This window comes from Halichoerus grypus, chromosome 1, assembly GCF_964656455.1.
Source record: "Halichoerus grypus chromosome 1, mHalGry1.hap1.1, whole genome shotgun sequence".
Taxonomy (NCBI): Eukaryota; Metazoa; Chordata; class Mammalia; order Carnivora; family Phocidae; genus Halichoerus; species Halichoerus grypus.
The window spans coordinates 149,304,656-149,321,973 of record NC_135712.1 but is presented as its reverse complement, the minus strand read 5'-3'; the positions used below and the strand labels follow the sequence as shown (position 1 = coordinate 149,321,973).

Below are 17,318 nucleotides of genomic sequence, written 5' to 3'. Positions count from 1 at the left end.
ATATTTAAATTTATACTAATTATTAAACCTCCCAATTCTTTTTTACCATGCTACCCACAGACAGCAAGCTCTAAGAATGTGTTGTAGGGGAACCTGGGTGGCTCAGTCAGTTGAGCCGCTGAGTCTTGATTTCAGCTCAGGGTTGTGAGATCAAGTCTGGCCTCGGGCTACAGGCTTGGCAAGGAGTCTGCTGGAGATTCCTTCCCCCTGTCTAACCCCCCTAACCACCCCCACCCCTTACCCCTGCTCGCATGCTCTCAGGGACGCACGCGCTCTCTCTAATAAATAAATAAAGTCTAAAAAAAAAAGAATGTGTTGTAACATTAGCCTCAGAAAACTGCAGTCAACAGTAATTCTACTTAACAGTTTAAAATTACTACAGCTATTTCTAAAACTTATTTCCATCCCAGAGCAAAAAACATTTCAGCAAAGTCATCCATTCTAAAGCTTTGAAAGAACATATTCAAGAAATTTTAATACAGAACCTCACACTTACAAAGATAAGTTGGCTTTTTAGTGTAATTTAAAAAACAATTCCAATTAAGCTATTACCACATAAAAGAACAAATGAAGATTTATTATTCTGCAATTAACAATTACCAACACTGTCCATGCAACAATGTCTGAGTGCCTGTTACCACCAGGTACTGTGGAAAGTGCCAAAGATACGGTGACAAACAAAACTGATGTAGGCCAACGACTAAGAATATATCTTGGATCTATTACTGTTGCTGTTATTATGAAAGAGACCCATTTTTACAAAAAAAGAGAAGAAAAATTCATCTGCCAGGATTTAATAATAAGGATAGTAAAGATCATCTGGCCTTCCAAACATGTGGTATTTGAAATTAAAGATACCCATAAGAAAATGCATTTGCATGACCTCCCTCTCTCCTATACACATTCCTGAGTACAGCTCATTTAGCAAAATACCCATTAACTTAAATTTTTTTTTCCTAGCTTTAACAAAATAAACTGGTGAAATTTCATTACACCGTGAGTCACAAAGGAATTTTCAAATAAGTTTGCCCCAGTAGAATGAACTATATTAAAACTCCAAGTGACTTTAATGTGTTGGAATTTACTTGTTTCAGGCAAAATAAAACAGAACCACTTCATCAATTCACTCTTCCAAAGAAAGTCTTCTCCAATGAAAATTCAGGCCATTCCCCTCTTATCTGATACCATTTTTTATTCCCACATAGCTGGCATGCTATGTTTGTCAATCACAGAATGAAGACTGATGATAGTTCATTACTCTGCCATAGAAAATCTATCTGGATATGATAAGAAAGGACTCCTTCAAATGGAAACGAAAAGAAGGAATGTTATGTCTGAAAGCAGCAGCCGAGAAGTCCCAGCCACAAATCAGGACAATTTCTGAAAAGCTCAGTGTTGTTTTTTCAGAAGTCTTCCATCATCCTCACCCTCAGCATCACTTTAGAGATCATACACTTAATAGTAACGATGTACAAGTATTAGTCACCTACTGAGAAAAAAGCAGCATGTAGTACTTTTCAAAGACTGGAGTGACAATTTAACTGATGCACAGTAATATCACCCAATATTTGTCCTTCAGCCGGCCTTCCAAGGACACATTCAAAGACATTTCACAAAGACAGGAAACAAAAAGACGCATTTTCTAATTCCAGGAACATAATAACAGTTATAGAAGAAGAAATAAAGATTTTATCAAAGTTTAACAGTGGTTTCGTTAGGAGGAAAGAATTATGGCTGCACTTTTTCTTCTTCTTGATTTTCTAACATTCCAATAACATTGGGGAGAAGACAGATGCATCAATCAATCAATCCAGATCCAAGACTCAAAGAATAAAATGGCCCCAAAGTGGATCACACCCAAATTAGGCACCATATGGTATACAGCTGAGACACACTATCTGAAGCCACTGCTGATGGCACTCTTTTGAATGGATTTCTATCTCCTCTTTTTCCATAATCCATTTCCTTCTTTCTCAAGAACACTGCCTTAAACCTCAGGATACTTCTAGCACACAGATTTACAAAGAATTATCTTTCCTTAAAGACGCCTCAAAACAAAACTGTTTCAACAGGCTCCAGGATAGCCAGCCCTGAGAGAAAGATGACAAGAAAAGAGACAGAGGCACAGGATAAGCAGGAAATGGGAACAACCTCCTGTCTTCCTTGTCCTTCTTGTCCTATCCACAGAGAATATCTAGGGGTTTACATGACTCATTGGCCAGGTCCTGTCACCTTTTTCAGGTGCACACGAGGAAGATCAACCATTACCTATGTCAAAAAACAATCCAATGTTTTTGAAAGAATTACATGATTTGTATTCTGTAGGCAGACATCCTTACTAATATTAGAAAAAGTAAAAGGTTTTCGGCTCCTAGGCAATCTATCTTCAAAATGACAAAAATAAGGATATAGACTCAAAAGGTGATCTCAAATAGATTATTTCCAGTTTCTGATCCTAAAGGACTTTCAGTAAATTGCTACCGCAAGGAGGTTTCCTCAAGAAAAAAAAGAATACTTTTCTTCAGGAGCCGTGTTAATCTTTTCCAGCTTTTCCTTGGTGGTATTGACCAAACTAAGAGCTAAACCTTTACATCCACTGACAAAAACAAAACTGCCCACATTTTGTCAAGTCCATTACCCAGACAATGTCAAGCTGATTTTCTCCAGATGGTTTGTCATTAAGGATCTGTCTACCTAAGGGAAAGACGGGAAGTACCTTCAAGGATGTTGTGAAATAGCAACCTTCCACGATAGATATATCAACAAGGCTTTCTTTTCTCCAATGAGCTTCTCACATAATACGTTTCTGAAAAATAGGCACTTTGCCACATTAAGTGGCACTTCAATCATGATACTGTTCACTCTTGTGAGAACAGAATGGGTATGTAATAATATATGTCACATCCTAAATATAGCACACTTAGAGAGTTCTGTCTGGATCCCAACAGTTGCAGTTAGTTCTCTATATCTGAGTATTTCATCATGGGGGAACTCAAAATATTGGCATAAGCCTCTGCATCAGAGTCGTCATTACAGTTAACACTAGCCTATGCACTAAAACATTTGGTCTTTATTCATCAGCAAATCGCAGTATCTGGAATGGCACTTAACTAAAGACTGAGTGGGACTGCAGCTGTTGCCACTGGACCAAAGTTAAAGTGAGAGGATCTGAGTTCAACTGCTGCACTGCCCTTTCCCCTACCTGAGGCTTGGTTTCTTCACTTACAGAGCAGACACAACAACTGTCTGCCTATCCAATATGGTTAATGGGAGCTCAAGTGAGTTCAGGTAAATGCAAGCACCTAATAAACTTAGAAAGCACTCCATAAATATTTCAAGTGCCTTGAATTAACTACCTCTTTTACATATTCAGCTTATGAAGTGGACAAAAGGGCAATCCTGGCCTTTCTTTACATTCTCATACTTTTAACTGAACTAAAACATCCTCAAGTTACTTTCTCCAGCATGCATTATGTGATTATCATTAGCAATGCTAAGAATATTTGCTGAAGCATGGAAAAATCCAAAAAAAAATAAAAATACCTTTAACTATAATCATTACACTATGTAGCACATTTACATATTAAAAAATTAAAAAGAAGAAATTTTTAAGGTATTTTGTGGCATTCAAAGTCTATTTTTGAAAAATCCAAATGAATATACAAGTTTTAGAAGTGTGGCCTTATAATGGGAGTTAGTTCTCTCATGAGAACACAAGTGGCTCAGAAGATAGAAATCATTAAATGGTACACTTAAGATCTGCGCATATCTTTTTTATTATTCTTTTTTTAAATTTTATTTATTTATTTGACAGAGAGAGAGCCCAAGCAGGGAGAGCGGCAGGCTGAGGAGAAGCAGGCTCCCCACTGAGCAAGGAGCCCCATGCGGGATGGGATCGTGACCTGAGCCAAAGGCAGACACTTAACCCACTGAGCCACCCAGGAGCCCCAAGTACAGTAAAATATTAACAGTGGAATCCAAGTAGTAAGTACACGAGTGTTCATAGTAGAACTCTTTTCAACTTTTCTGTAAGTTGCAAAATGTGTATAATAAAGTGCTGGAAAAAAATAACTAGTTGAGAAAGGTAGATGACTAAGTGAACAAAAGATAGGAACTGATAATTTCAATAAAAAAATCTTGATTTGAAAACCAAAAAGGAAGGTAGAGGTAATCACAGTATGGACGAATACCAATAGTTATGTATACATTAGAAAGATTATGGGCAAAGGAGAGAATGCCTCAATTGCTGGTTAGAAGAGAAAAAAATGAAGGAGAAAGGGCAGAGGTACGAGCAAAGCGGTAGGGGAGGGAAGGGGGGGTGGGTAGGCAGGAGGAAAGAATTAACACTTAAAGACATCAATTCCTGTAAATAGCTGAATGAGGACATTACGCAAAATGAATAAATCATTAACAGAACCTACAGAAAGAATAAAAGGTACATCTAGAAATTGAAGCAAAGTACAAAATGAAAATATGTATATGTGAGGCAAAACTGGAAGACCTGGCATAACCTGAAAGGTAGATGTGAAACATAAACTAAATCTCAGGAGAATATGAGAACCTATAATGGTTAAATTAAACTCATATTTTATAAAATATAATGCCTATAAAGGGTCAATGAGAACCTGTATAATCCCATCTCCAACTTCCACATTCGGTAGTCCTAAGAATTAACAAAAATGTTTCTTAAAGTCTCATATTTTGAATACATATTATTCTCATACACCCAAAACAATTGATAATTTTTCCATTTCCTCCTTTCATAAGATGACATGCCAGTGGTTGCACTTCCTTCCTAGCTAACCGTGTTTAAATAAATGAACTCTAACGGACTGTATGTTCGACATGATTTACAATACTATTTTCAATAACTGTGCAGAACCCAAATTAGGAAGATGTGCTCTTACCCAACAACTGTATTCTCAGTATGCCCTGAGAAGTAAACCATTTTCTAGTACCAAATTCCCTCCTTTCCCTATGCCTTTTAAAAAGTATCTCCGTGTCAACTATACTTAAAAAAAAAAAGAGAGAGAGAAAAAAAGAAAGAATGAACCTCAGGAATGTGTGTATGAATATACATTCAGAGGATGAAAGGAAGGGAGAGAGAAAATTACATATGCTGAGGACAGGTCAGACTTAAAAGTGTGCAATAAAGCAGAAAACAGGAAAAGAACAGAAGTACTAGGGAGAACAACAGAAGCTCAGGCAGCAAAGAACAAAGATAAAACCAAAGACGAGGGAGAAGTAGGGAAGCATGTAATAAAGATGTGATTTTTTAATGTAATTAATATGAAGAAGGTTCTAAAATTAGAAAATTACTATAAAATAAAATACATACCTTTAAATTTTCTGTTTCCAACAAATATGTACTGTGAATTTGCAAAGCACTATGTACATTTGGCTTATAAGTGGATAAAAGAGTAAATGGAAAAATTAAAATGGCAAAGAAAAAGTCAGACGAAAGTACTTATACTATTTCTACATATCCTTTCTTAATGGTGTTCTCTGAAACACGAAACCTTTTATTTTGAGGAAGTCAATTTACCTATTTTTTTCTTTCATTTCATTTGATGTCATTTCTTTTTTTTAAGATTTATTTACTTATTCTTTAGAGAGAGAGAGAAAGAGGGCAGAAGCAGGAGGGACAGAGGGAGAGGGAGAATGAATCCCAAGCAGATTCCACGCTGAGCACAGAGCCCAACACAGGGCTCGATCCCACAACCCTGAGATCAGACCTGAGTGGAAACCAAGAGTCCAATACACAACCGACTGTGCCAGCCAGGCGCCCCCATTTGATGTCATTTCTCTTTTTTTTTATTAACATATAATGTATTATTTATTTCAGGGGTACAGGTCTGTGATTCATCAGTCTTACACAATTCACAGCGTTCCAATGTCCATCACCCAGCCACTGATGTCATTTCTAAGAAGGCACTGCCTACCCCAAAATCTCAACGATTTATTCCTATGTTTTCTTCTTAGAGTTTTAGAATTTTAGCTCTTACCTTTAAGTCTATGATCCATTTTGAGTTAATTTTTATATATGGCGTGAGGCAGGGTACCAACATCATCCTTTTGCCTGTGGATATCCACTTATTCCAGTAATGTTTGTTGAAAAACTATTCTTTCCACAACTGAATGACCTTGGCAGCCTTGTCAAAAACCAATTGACCATAAAAATAAGGGTTTATGTGTGGACCCTCAATTCTGTTCCATTGATCTATCTACATAAATCTATATATATCTATAAATAGATATAGATATCCTTCTGTCAGTATCACACTGTCTTGATTACTACTGTAGCTTTGCAATAAGTTTTAAAATTGGGAAAAGTGTGTCTTTCAACTTTGTTCTTTTTAAGATTTTACTGGCTATTCTAAGTCCCTTATATTTCCATATAAATTTTAGGATTGGCATGTCAATTTAAAAAAAAAAAAAGGCTGCTGGAATTTTGATAGGGATTACACTGAATCTATAGATCAATTTGAGAAATATCGCCATCTTAACAATATTGATTCCAATCCATTAACATGGGATGTCTTTCCATTTATTCAGATCTTTAATTTCATTCCACTATGTTTTGTGGCTTTCAATGAATTCTTATACTTCTTTCATTAAATTTATTCCGAGGTCAAGTAGATATAAAAGTTTCTACAGGGACTCCTGGGTGACTCACTTGGTTAAGCATCTGCCTTCTGCTCAGGTCATGATCCCAGCGTCCTGGAATCGAGTCCCGCACTGGAGCCCGCTTCTCCCTCTGCCTACCACTCCCCCTGCTTTTGTGCCCTCTCTCTCTCTCTCTGACAAATAAATAAATAAAGTCTTAAAAAAAAAAGTTTCTATAGAGTATAAAATGCTATGGAAATATACTGTATCACCAACACCAAAAAACATCTAAAATCACAATAAGCAAAAGAGAAGGTAGTAAAGTAAAATTCAGAAGTAAATCCTGTGGCTAAGGTTAATCTTAGTTGAGCCATGGGTGGGCAGGGGAATTGCATATTTTCAAACACAAATATAATCCAACACTATACCTATATATTTAGTGGGAAGGCATTTTTCACTATTTCCAATTTACTAGATATGTAGCAACAATAAAAGGAACTGAAAGTCCTTTTACTGAATTATACAAGGCTGTGTTTCCTATCTGGGGTATAGAGAATTATTACTGAAATATTTCTTCCACCAAAAGAAATGAAAATCAAAACTAACATGACAGAAGCAAGTAACTAACTTCTGTTACTAATAAGAAAATAGAAAGAACCAGAATTAAGTCCCAAAGGAAAAAAGAACTTAAACTAGCCTTAGACCTTAGGCTCTCCTTCTGATTAAGATGAACTCTATTGACAATACTTGTATTAACTATATTCTAATAACAAAAATAAAACTTAGACTATAATGCAACAAGAGGAAAAATTACATTAATAAATATGATCTTTTTAATTTTTTGTTAATCTATAGTAAAACCAAAGATAAAACTGAAAATGACCCAAGTTTACAACAACAGCTTTAAGTCAAGGCCAGTCAACATGATGTAATAAATTGTGGCAGGAGAAAACTCATAGGAAGGAAGCAAAGACAAGGACACATTTGATATTATGCCTATAAGGTGCAAAAAGATAATAAAATGCCATGTAAAGTATGACTGCAAATACGTAAAACTTCATAGATACGAATAATGAATAAAGACAATACGTATAAAAAGAATCTTCCTTTTTCTTAAGTTTTATATACTGTTGATAATCACTTTACCAAAAATGATTTAAGCTAAAATTTACAATTATGCGCTACTTCATAGTATGAAAATACAAACTTACAAGAATAACCAACTTTGAAACAATATTAATGAACTGATAAAGGAGAAAGATTCATTTGGTCTGTCAGAGCAATTGCAAAGTAGGACTATAAAAATTTACGTTGGTCATCTCTGGTAAAACTGTAATTTCCTAATAGATTTCATAGTGACCATCACTTTTACAGGCATAATGACATTTTAAGTAAGTGAAAAACACATTGCTAATTTTAAATAGAATGAGCACCACTGGATTAACCTTTAAAATTAAAAATCTAACTTGAATCAACAGGTCAAAATTAGAAAAAGAAGCAAGCATTAATGTCCTCTAAAGTCCTGGGGGAAAACAACAATTTTTAAGTCTACAACTTTTTATTATCAAAGCAAAATCCTTTCAAATTATCAGCTTTCCCTGAAGACCTCTATTCTATGAATCCTTCCACCCACATAGCTCACTGACTGGATAATAAAATAGTGCCATGAGATACTTCTACAGCATAATGGGAGAAGCCAACATTTCTCCTCTCTTGAGCCATGTTGGTCAGGTTTGTGTAGCTTAAACCTTTCTTAGAAAGGGCAAAGTAATACTCTGAAATGGTAGGCAAGATACCAATCAGGCCCATAAAAGGAAGTCAACAAGATATAATGCAATGTAAAGTACAATGTTCACAAGGAAATAATTAGAGAAGAGCGCCAAGCTGACAGCACAGCTGTGAGAGTAGCTAATCCAAGTGCCATCCAATCTAAAGCCACATGCAATGAGCTCCACTTTAGATGCATGACTTTGCTCAAAAAAGACCTAACATCAACATTTGGGTAGCTCCTTTTTATACAAATAAAGACAAACTGACCATCCCTCCTCCCATACCTGCTCATCCACCACAGCCTCACACAAACACACACACACACACACACACAGAGAGAGAGAGAGAGAGAAAGATATCATTAATAACTTTGGGTAGCTCCTTTTTATACAAATAAAGACAAACTGACCATCCCTCCTCCCATACCTGCTCATCTACCACAGCCCCCCCCACACACACACACACAGAGAAAGATATCATTAATAACTTCCCAGAAGTTAAGGACATAAGTTTCCAGATTCAAAGGGCCCACAGAATGCTCAACACAAGTCCTGAGTCCATACCAAAGTATTTCATAGTGAATTACCAGAGTGAATTTCAAACACTGAGGACAAAGACGATTTTACAAGCTTCCATGGGTGGGAAAATCAGGTTACATAGAAAGAATTAACAATTAGAATGGCTTTAAACTTTTAAAAGTAATTCTGGAAATGAGGCACCTGGGTCACTCAGTCAGATGAGCAACCAACTCTTGATTTCAGCTCAAGGTCATGATCTCAGCGTGGTGGGTTCGAGTCCCACATAGGGCTCCCTGCTCAGCACAAAGTCTGCATGAGATGCTTTCTCTCTCCCTCTCCCTCTGCTCTTTCTCAAACAAACAAACAAATAAATAAAATCTTTTTTTTAAAACAGGTAATTCTGGAAAGAGGACAATCACTGTATTGATGCCTTCAAACTCCTGAAGGAAAACTACAGACAACCTATAAACAGCCTATGCCCAGTCAAACCATTCTATTTCCCATACTTGATGATTAAAGACATTTTTAGACATTTGAGGCCTCAAAAACTTACCTCTTTTATGCCCTTTGTCAATAAGCTACTAGAAGATATACTTCACCAAATAAAAGAGAAAAATCAAAGGAGTAGTTTATTGCAGAGTCAGCCAGGGACTCGGGTTCCTTTCCTCCCGTGACTACTCCTTTACCCCTGCTTCCCAACTCGCAACCGATAGAGATGTGAGAGAGATATACACCTGAATTGTGTTAAACCACTGAAACTTGGGAGTTGTTTAAGTTGGTTAGTCTATTCTGACTAACAGACACAAAAAGGTGATAGAGCTATTCCACTTTTCAAAACTGAACCACATATTGATTAGAAATACATGTATGGAGAGTGGGACGGCACAGTTGGGCAAGGAATGGTCCCAAGAGAGCGATTAACATGTAAAATGGCATTGTGATTGCCTGAGAAGGAAGGCACACATTAAAGAATATGTACAGGAACTTCTACGATAATTGTAATGTTCATTTCTTGCCTAGGTAGTGAGACACAGATGCTCATTTTATTGTTCTTCCTCAAACTGTATTTTTGTTTTATATCTCGCCATGTTTCAGAAATAAACTAATTATTTTGTTCAAAATAAAATAGATACATAGGATGAGGCACTTGAAAAAAAATGTTGGAGCATTTGGGAAAAAAATAAGGTGAAGAGAAAACTAAGCGAAGAAAGGAAACCCCCTGGCAGCCCCCCTGGAAAAACTAAGTTAAACAAGAAAGAAAACAATCATGGTACAATACTTGGCTAAGCAGTAAATAATATTTATTTAGTTATAATGAAAACACCAACTATTGATTTAAAATTGCAAAACTGGAATGTTGCAGAGAGGAGATGAGGGAAATAATGAAGAAACAGAAAATTAACATTAAAAACCACCAGTAATATTTAGTTAACTGCACATACATGTTTTTCAAAGAGAAATAGGTTCATAAAGTATGTGCTCTTTTGTAAGATACTTCTTTTAACTGCACATTCATGTTTTTTAAACAAAAATGGGTTTATAAAGTATGTGCTATTTTGTAATCAGCTATGGCAGACAGACTCTAAGGTGGCTCCCCACCATTATTCCCCCTCCTTCTGTTCCTACCTTTGTGTAAACACCTCTCAAAGATGTGGCCAGGACTTGTGACTTGCTTCTAACCAACAGAATATGACAAAGGTTATGAGATGTCATTCCCATGATTATGTTACATTATATAAGACTAGCCAGCTAGCCAACTTGCTCTAGGCTCTCCTTAATGATTTGACCAAGTGGTCATATCAGGAAATTCCACAGGGCCAAGAAATTCAGGTTGCCTCTAAGAGCTGAGAGCAACGTTTAGGAGCTTGAAGACAGCCTCTACATAACCTTTAGTTATCCTAAAGTAACCTTTAGTGAGCAAGAAGCTTCAGTCCCAAAACCAGAAATAAATTAATTCTGCCAAAAACCTCAGTGAGCTTGGAGATGGATTTTTATCATGTAAGTCTCCAGAAGAGAATTCTGCCCAGCCACACACAACACCTTGATTACAGCCTCATGAGACCCTATGCAGAGGACCCAACTCAGCCACGCTCAGACTCCTGCCCCACAGAAACGTAGGATAATAAATGTATGTTGTTTTAAACTCTAAATTTGTGTAACTTGTTACACAATACAGAAAACAAATGCAACAGCTTTTAAAACTTTGGATTAAAAAAAAACCTTTGGATGAATAAATTCTGCAAAGGTACAGGGATAAAAAAATCAACACATACACACATATACAAAAGAGCTGCATTTCTATACACTAGCTATGCACAATCCAAAAAGGAAATTAAGAAAACAATTCCATGTACAATAACATCAAAAAGAATAAAATACTTAGGAAAAAATTTAACCAAGGAGGCTTGTACACTGAAAACTACAAAACATTGCTGAAAAAAATTAAAGGAGACATAATATAAATGGAGAGCCACCCCTGTTCAAGGATTGGAAGACTTAACATTGTTAAAATGTCAATAATACCCAAAGCCATCTACAGATTCAAGGCACTCTCTATCAAATCCTAATGATATTTTTTGTAGAAATAGAAAAACCCATCCTAAAATTAAAATTCATATGCAATCTCAAGGGATCATGAATAGCCAAAACAATCTTGAAAAGAACAAGTCGGAGGTATCACACTTCCTGATTTCGAAACTTAACTAGAAAGCTACAGTAACCAAAACAGTGCCTTACTAGCATATACCACAAACAAAAATAACTCACAGTAGATCAAAGAAATAAGTGTAAGCTAAAACTACAAAACTTTTAGAAGAAAACATACACAAAAAGCTTCACGACACTGGATTTGGTGATGATTTCTTGAATATAATGCCAAAAGCCCAGGCAACAACGACAAAAAGTAGATAAATTGGACTTCATCAAAATAAAAACTTTGTGCATCAAAGGACAATATCAAGAGAAAAAAAGTGACCCACAGGATGGGAGAAAATATTTGCAAATAGTACATCTAATAAGGGATTAATCTCCACAATATATAGAGAACCCCTAAAATTCAACAACAAAAAACAAACAACCCAATTCAAATACGGGCAAAGGAATTGAACAGATATTTCTCCAAAGACAGATAAATGGCCTATGAGCACATGAAAAGATGCTCCACATCACTAGTTATTAGGGAAATACACATTAAAACCACAATGAGACACCACCTCACATCCATTAGAATGGCTATTATTTTAAAAAATAATAATAAGTGTGTCAAAGATGCAGAGAAACTGGAACCCCTGTACACTGCTGGTAGGACTGTAAAATGATCAGTCACTGTGGAAAACGGGCATGGCAATTCCTCAAAAAAGTGAACACAGAATTACTATATGATCAAACAATTCTACTTATGGGTATATGCCCAAAAGAAATGAAACCAGGGACTCAAATAGATATTTACACACTTGTGTTCATAGGTAGCAGCATTATTCACAATTTGGTAAAAGCTAATTAAGTGTCCATCAACAGACAAAGGGATAAACAGAACGTGGAATATACACACAATGGAATATTAGCCTTAAAAAGGAGTTAAATTCTCATGCACGTGGGCGCCTGGGTGGCTCAGTCGGTTAGGCATCTACTTTCAGCTCTGGTCGTGATCCTGGCACCCTGGGATCAGTCCTGCATTGGGCTCCCTGCTCGGCAGGGAGTCTGCTTCTTCCTCTCCCTCTGCCCCTCCTCCCCACTCATGTTCTCTCTCTCTCTCTCATAAATAAATAAAAATCTTTAAAAAAAAAATTCTCATGCATGCTACAACTTGGATGAACCTTGAGGACATTGTGCTAAGTGAAATAAGCCAGACACAAAACAGAAATATATGATTCTACTTATATCAAGTACTTAGAGTAATCAAATTCGTCAAGACAGAAAGTAGAATAGTGGTTGCCAGGTGCTGTGGGGATCAAGGAGTTATTTTTTAATGGGTGCAGAGTTTCAGTTTGGGATGATGAGAAAGTTCTGGAGATGGATGATGGTGAAGGTTGTACAACAGTGTGAATGTATTTAACACCATTGAATTGTACACTTAAAGATGATTAAAATGGTAAATTTTATATTACATATATTTTAACACAATTTTTTAAAAACCCCACTTGGATGGATAACAAAGGGTGAGTTGGGTAAGACAGGCAGACAATGACTCTCTCATTTCTTTGACTATCCACTGAGATATGGCAATATCCATGACAGGGGAAAAGACAGCCAATCTAAAACTGAATTTTTTTTTTTTCTATCTTTAATCCTATGATCCTTGGGTCACTTTACTGAAATCCTTTTTTTTTTTCTTTTTAATAGCAACATGTATGCTTACTAATTGTACTCTTTATTGTTATAAATTACTTAAACCATTTAACAGAGAAATAAATATTTTAACATCCTAGTCCTCTGCATACAGTATACTCTATTTTACTTAGAAACAGCCAAAAAAGTGCTCCTGGCTGCTAAAATGTTTCAACTTAGAAAAGTGGGGGATATAGAAAGAATAACAAAGTGATCAGAACAAGTAACTTTAAAAAGAGTTTCCTAAAACAGTAAAGTTATATCAAAACTAGTTAAGATTTTGGTGTTCATAACGAAAAAACAACTAAGACATACAAGGTTCAAAGTGAAAACAATGAAAAGACGAACTACGATTTTTTAAAGAAGGGTTTTAATAGTTCCCTTCTGAGGAAATAAAAACAACCTGATACACATTTGTACTCCAAAGCTTTTCCACTCTCTCTGTTCTGCACAATCTTCACCTCCTTTTTTTTTTTTTTGGTAGAGAAAGGCTGAGACTTGAGACAGGCAAGGGATAATAGGAATAAATCAGATAATAGGAATAGAAAAAAATAAAAAGGGAAAATACTCCAGTTTACTTTTTCTCCTCACACTCAATACAGTACTAAGTACATCGTTATTATCAAATGCAAATAATCCAAATTTCTGAGGGCAAGGAAAAACTAAATTTCTTGGAATTACAACCTAATCTAAAGCAAAAAAAGGAAACCATCTGCAGCTTTGCATCTGTAAATTAAGTTTGCACTGCATGAGAATTCTTCCAACAACCTTGACTGTAATACAAGGCTGCAGTTTAATATGGTGACAGGAACCTTGGATAAATGGGTAGAGTACTAAGCCCTTTAAACAGTTTTCTAGCCTAAGCAGTGAAATCAGTTAAAGAACTTTAAACTCAAGGGCCTCATTCACTGAGTATAGAAAACACCAAGGTTTTCATGAGAAAGCACATGATACAGAGGCAGCTGTGCTGGGAGATAGCATCTGGTAACAGCCTCGAGTTATTTTTAAAGAGATAACTTCATGATAATGTACATGAGATTGTAGCAGTTCCATGGGAAGAAGAGCACGAGAATTTGGGAAGAAGCTAATTTCTTTGTACAAACTCAAAATAATCCTATAAAACAGCCCATCATTCCCAGTGTCCTTTTGATCCAAAGATATGTGTGCAAGTCTCTGAAGTGGACTAGTTCAACTAGGGCCATGGCCTCCCTATGCCAGTATCAGTAATGGTTTTCCCGCTGTAAAACATTTGACTGATCACTCTTAGACCCAGACCATAACATCAATACTGGTACAATCCTGTGCTCCTCCTTCTGCACATTCTTCTGAAATACTTTTCTCATTAGTTTTCCTTAATCACGCTCTTTTCTTAAAAAAGAAAGACAAAAAGAAAAAAAAAGATCCTAGGATATGCACGCTAAGCAGATTTTCACCCCAAAACTTAGCCTTAATCTTCTGGAGGCAAATGTCCTTTATAAGCTCACTCCTCTGTGGTTGCCGCTTTTCCTAAACCACAGGCCTTCCTGACTGGCAGCCGGGCCAGGACAGATTACAGTTATGTGGTAGGTTCTGTCGGACGAGCTCTGACAAGGCCTCAAAATAGACCCTGGGCACCAGCCAGAGACACTGCCACTCACAAGTTCCAACTTCATCATCATACATTAGCCCCTCAGTACTTTTTTTTTTTCTCCCCTAGAATCTCTCATTTTCAAAGGGCAAAAGTTCCTGAACCCCCCTCCTCCTGGTCATGAGTGAGCTGTATAATACAGAAATTAAACTTTTAAACTTTTAATTTGCTCACAAACACTTGCAGAATAAAAACTAACACTGTACCTACCCCCTGCCTTGGGATATTAATCCATCCATAGCACTCTGGTTTGCAAAAGGATTTTGGAATCTCAAACTCTACAGAGGTTTATTTTATTATGAATAGACTAGGATGTGGAAGGTAAAGGAAGACAGAAGGTGGACTATTTATTTTCTGTGACTAATAATATAGTAGCAGACTTCATCAGGGCAAGACGTTAAACTATACACAATATTTTTAATTGATATTGGTCATAAAATCCTAAAACAATCAACCAACTACAAAAGGTATTCATTTAACTATTACCCAATATATAAGTGAAGTGGTTCGTCTATAACACCAGTCTTCAAGCCACAGTATTTTCACCCTTACCAGTACAAACAAAATTAACCACCAGTCACTCTAAATGTTTAAATTAAGATTGCCTTATAAAATACACTTTAATATTTTTTAAAATGGAGAGGATAGAATACAAAGTAAGAGCTCCTTTCTCCTACAAGGTTGAGAAAGAAGTTAACTTCTATTATAAAATAAAATCCAATATAAGATTGAAACAAATTTATAAATCTTCACAATTTAAGGTCCAACTTTGCAATCACTCTTTCAGAAATATATTCCATATACATACTTATGGACTAGTGCAAAGATTTATATACTAGTTGTTCACTATAGCAACATTTGTAGAAAGCTAAAAACAACCTAAATGTCTGTTAATAGGGAATGGTAAAACAAATCATGGAAAATGAATAAACTGTGGTTCATCTACACTAGGCAAGACATCCAGTCTTTTTTAAAAATCAGATGGACACATGTGCTAATACAGAAAAGTCTCTAAGATATGTATCAAAGGTAAGAATGAAAGGTAGAAGAAAGTTCTCCTAAACATAGATGATAATATGCAATAGAAAATTTGGAGAAGAATATACAGGAAACCATTCACAGTAGTTGCTTGGATTAGGGGGTGGGGGAGTGAGAAAAGGCTAGAAGTTTGTTGTGCAAAGGAAGCTTCCTTTGCACCACATAACATTTTCTTTTCAAATGTTTTATCAATTTTTAAAAATCCTACAAACGTCTACTGTACCCATGAAGTGGGCATTCTCTTTCCATGTATGTATGCCATGTCTTCTGTCTTCTCAACCATTTTTACTCTTATCTACTGCTCTCCCTACCACTAAACCAAAACAAAAGCATACACATTTAGCAAATCTCAGAGTTCCCCCAAGAAACAGAATCCTTTTCCATCCCCCCAACAGAATAAAGAAATAATAGAATAAACGAAAAAGTATAACTTATACTAAACCCTGTTTTTAGGCCCATGTTTGATTCCTTTTAAGTCTGGCCTAATTTCTTGTAGGGCAAAAAGTTTTAAAAGTAAAGTGCAATGTGCAACACAAAAAAATTATTTCCAAAGGTGTCTATCTAGTATCTTAAAAGGAGAAATGGAGAAAAAGGTAAAATTATTCTACTCACAGGGCAAATTCTGCTCAATCCCTTCCCTCTGAAGTTTTAAAAGTTGAGTTTTGAATAACGGTCATAAAGTCTGTTAAGTCTATTGCAAACTGGATAAGGTAGTACATTTTCCTGGTTAAAGGTCCATTTCACCATTCAAAGTCTCCAGAAAGAAAGTAACTACCTAAAAGGAAAAGGCTATGAAATGGCCTCTATTTTGTAGGTGCAATGGATAGTGCTCCTATGGTAAAGAAAGAATTGTATCTCCTCTTAAATGATCCTCATCAACATTCCCAGCACGCTGCCAGAATTTTTTTTTTCTATACATCATCAATTCTGTTCCTTTTCACACTAGGAGCACAGTAAAACAATTCACAAAAAGCTTAGCAAGACACAGCTCTCATTTCTAGTAAAAATATGTTTTTGGTTTGTTTTTAGAGAAAAAGAATCTACTTGCCAAATATACCCTCCTATCACTTTTTTCCTTCATTACGGAGATGCTTAAATCATGACGTAAGAAGGCTTCTCTTGCATATCTACCTATCAAGACTGTTACTTATGGTGCTTTCCACAAGGGATTTTCCAAAAGGGAATCTCTGTTTACTGGGAACTGAAACTCTTAATTAAGTCACTATTAGCTGGACAAAAATCAAAAGCAACATTAGGGAACACTCTGTATATAAGAATGAATATCCAAGAAAATAAGATGCCAAAATTTAGTCAAATAATTAAAGGAACCTGGTAAGCAAGACCAACTTACCATTACTTTATAGCTGATAACTAACTAAAGTTCCCTACAAATGAAAATCAAGGTAAAATAAGCTGAATTCCAAAAAGAAGTA

General features: G+C 36.0%; 1 protein-coding gene across 7 annotated transcripts in view; it reads right to left on the bottom strand.

Moving 5' to 3' along the window:
- The window catches only part of LRRFIP2 (LRR binding FLII interacting protein 2), a 105,236-nt gene that overhangs the window by 85,884 nt on the left and 2,034 nt on the right, over window positions 1-17,318 (bottom strand). The gene's annotated exons all lie outside the window — the stretch shown is intronic.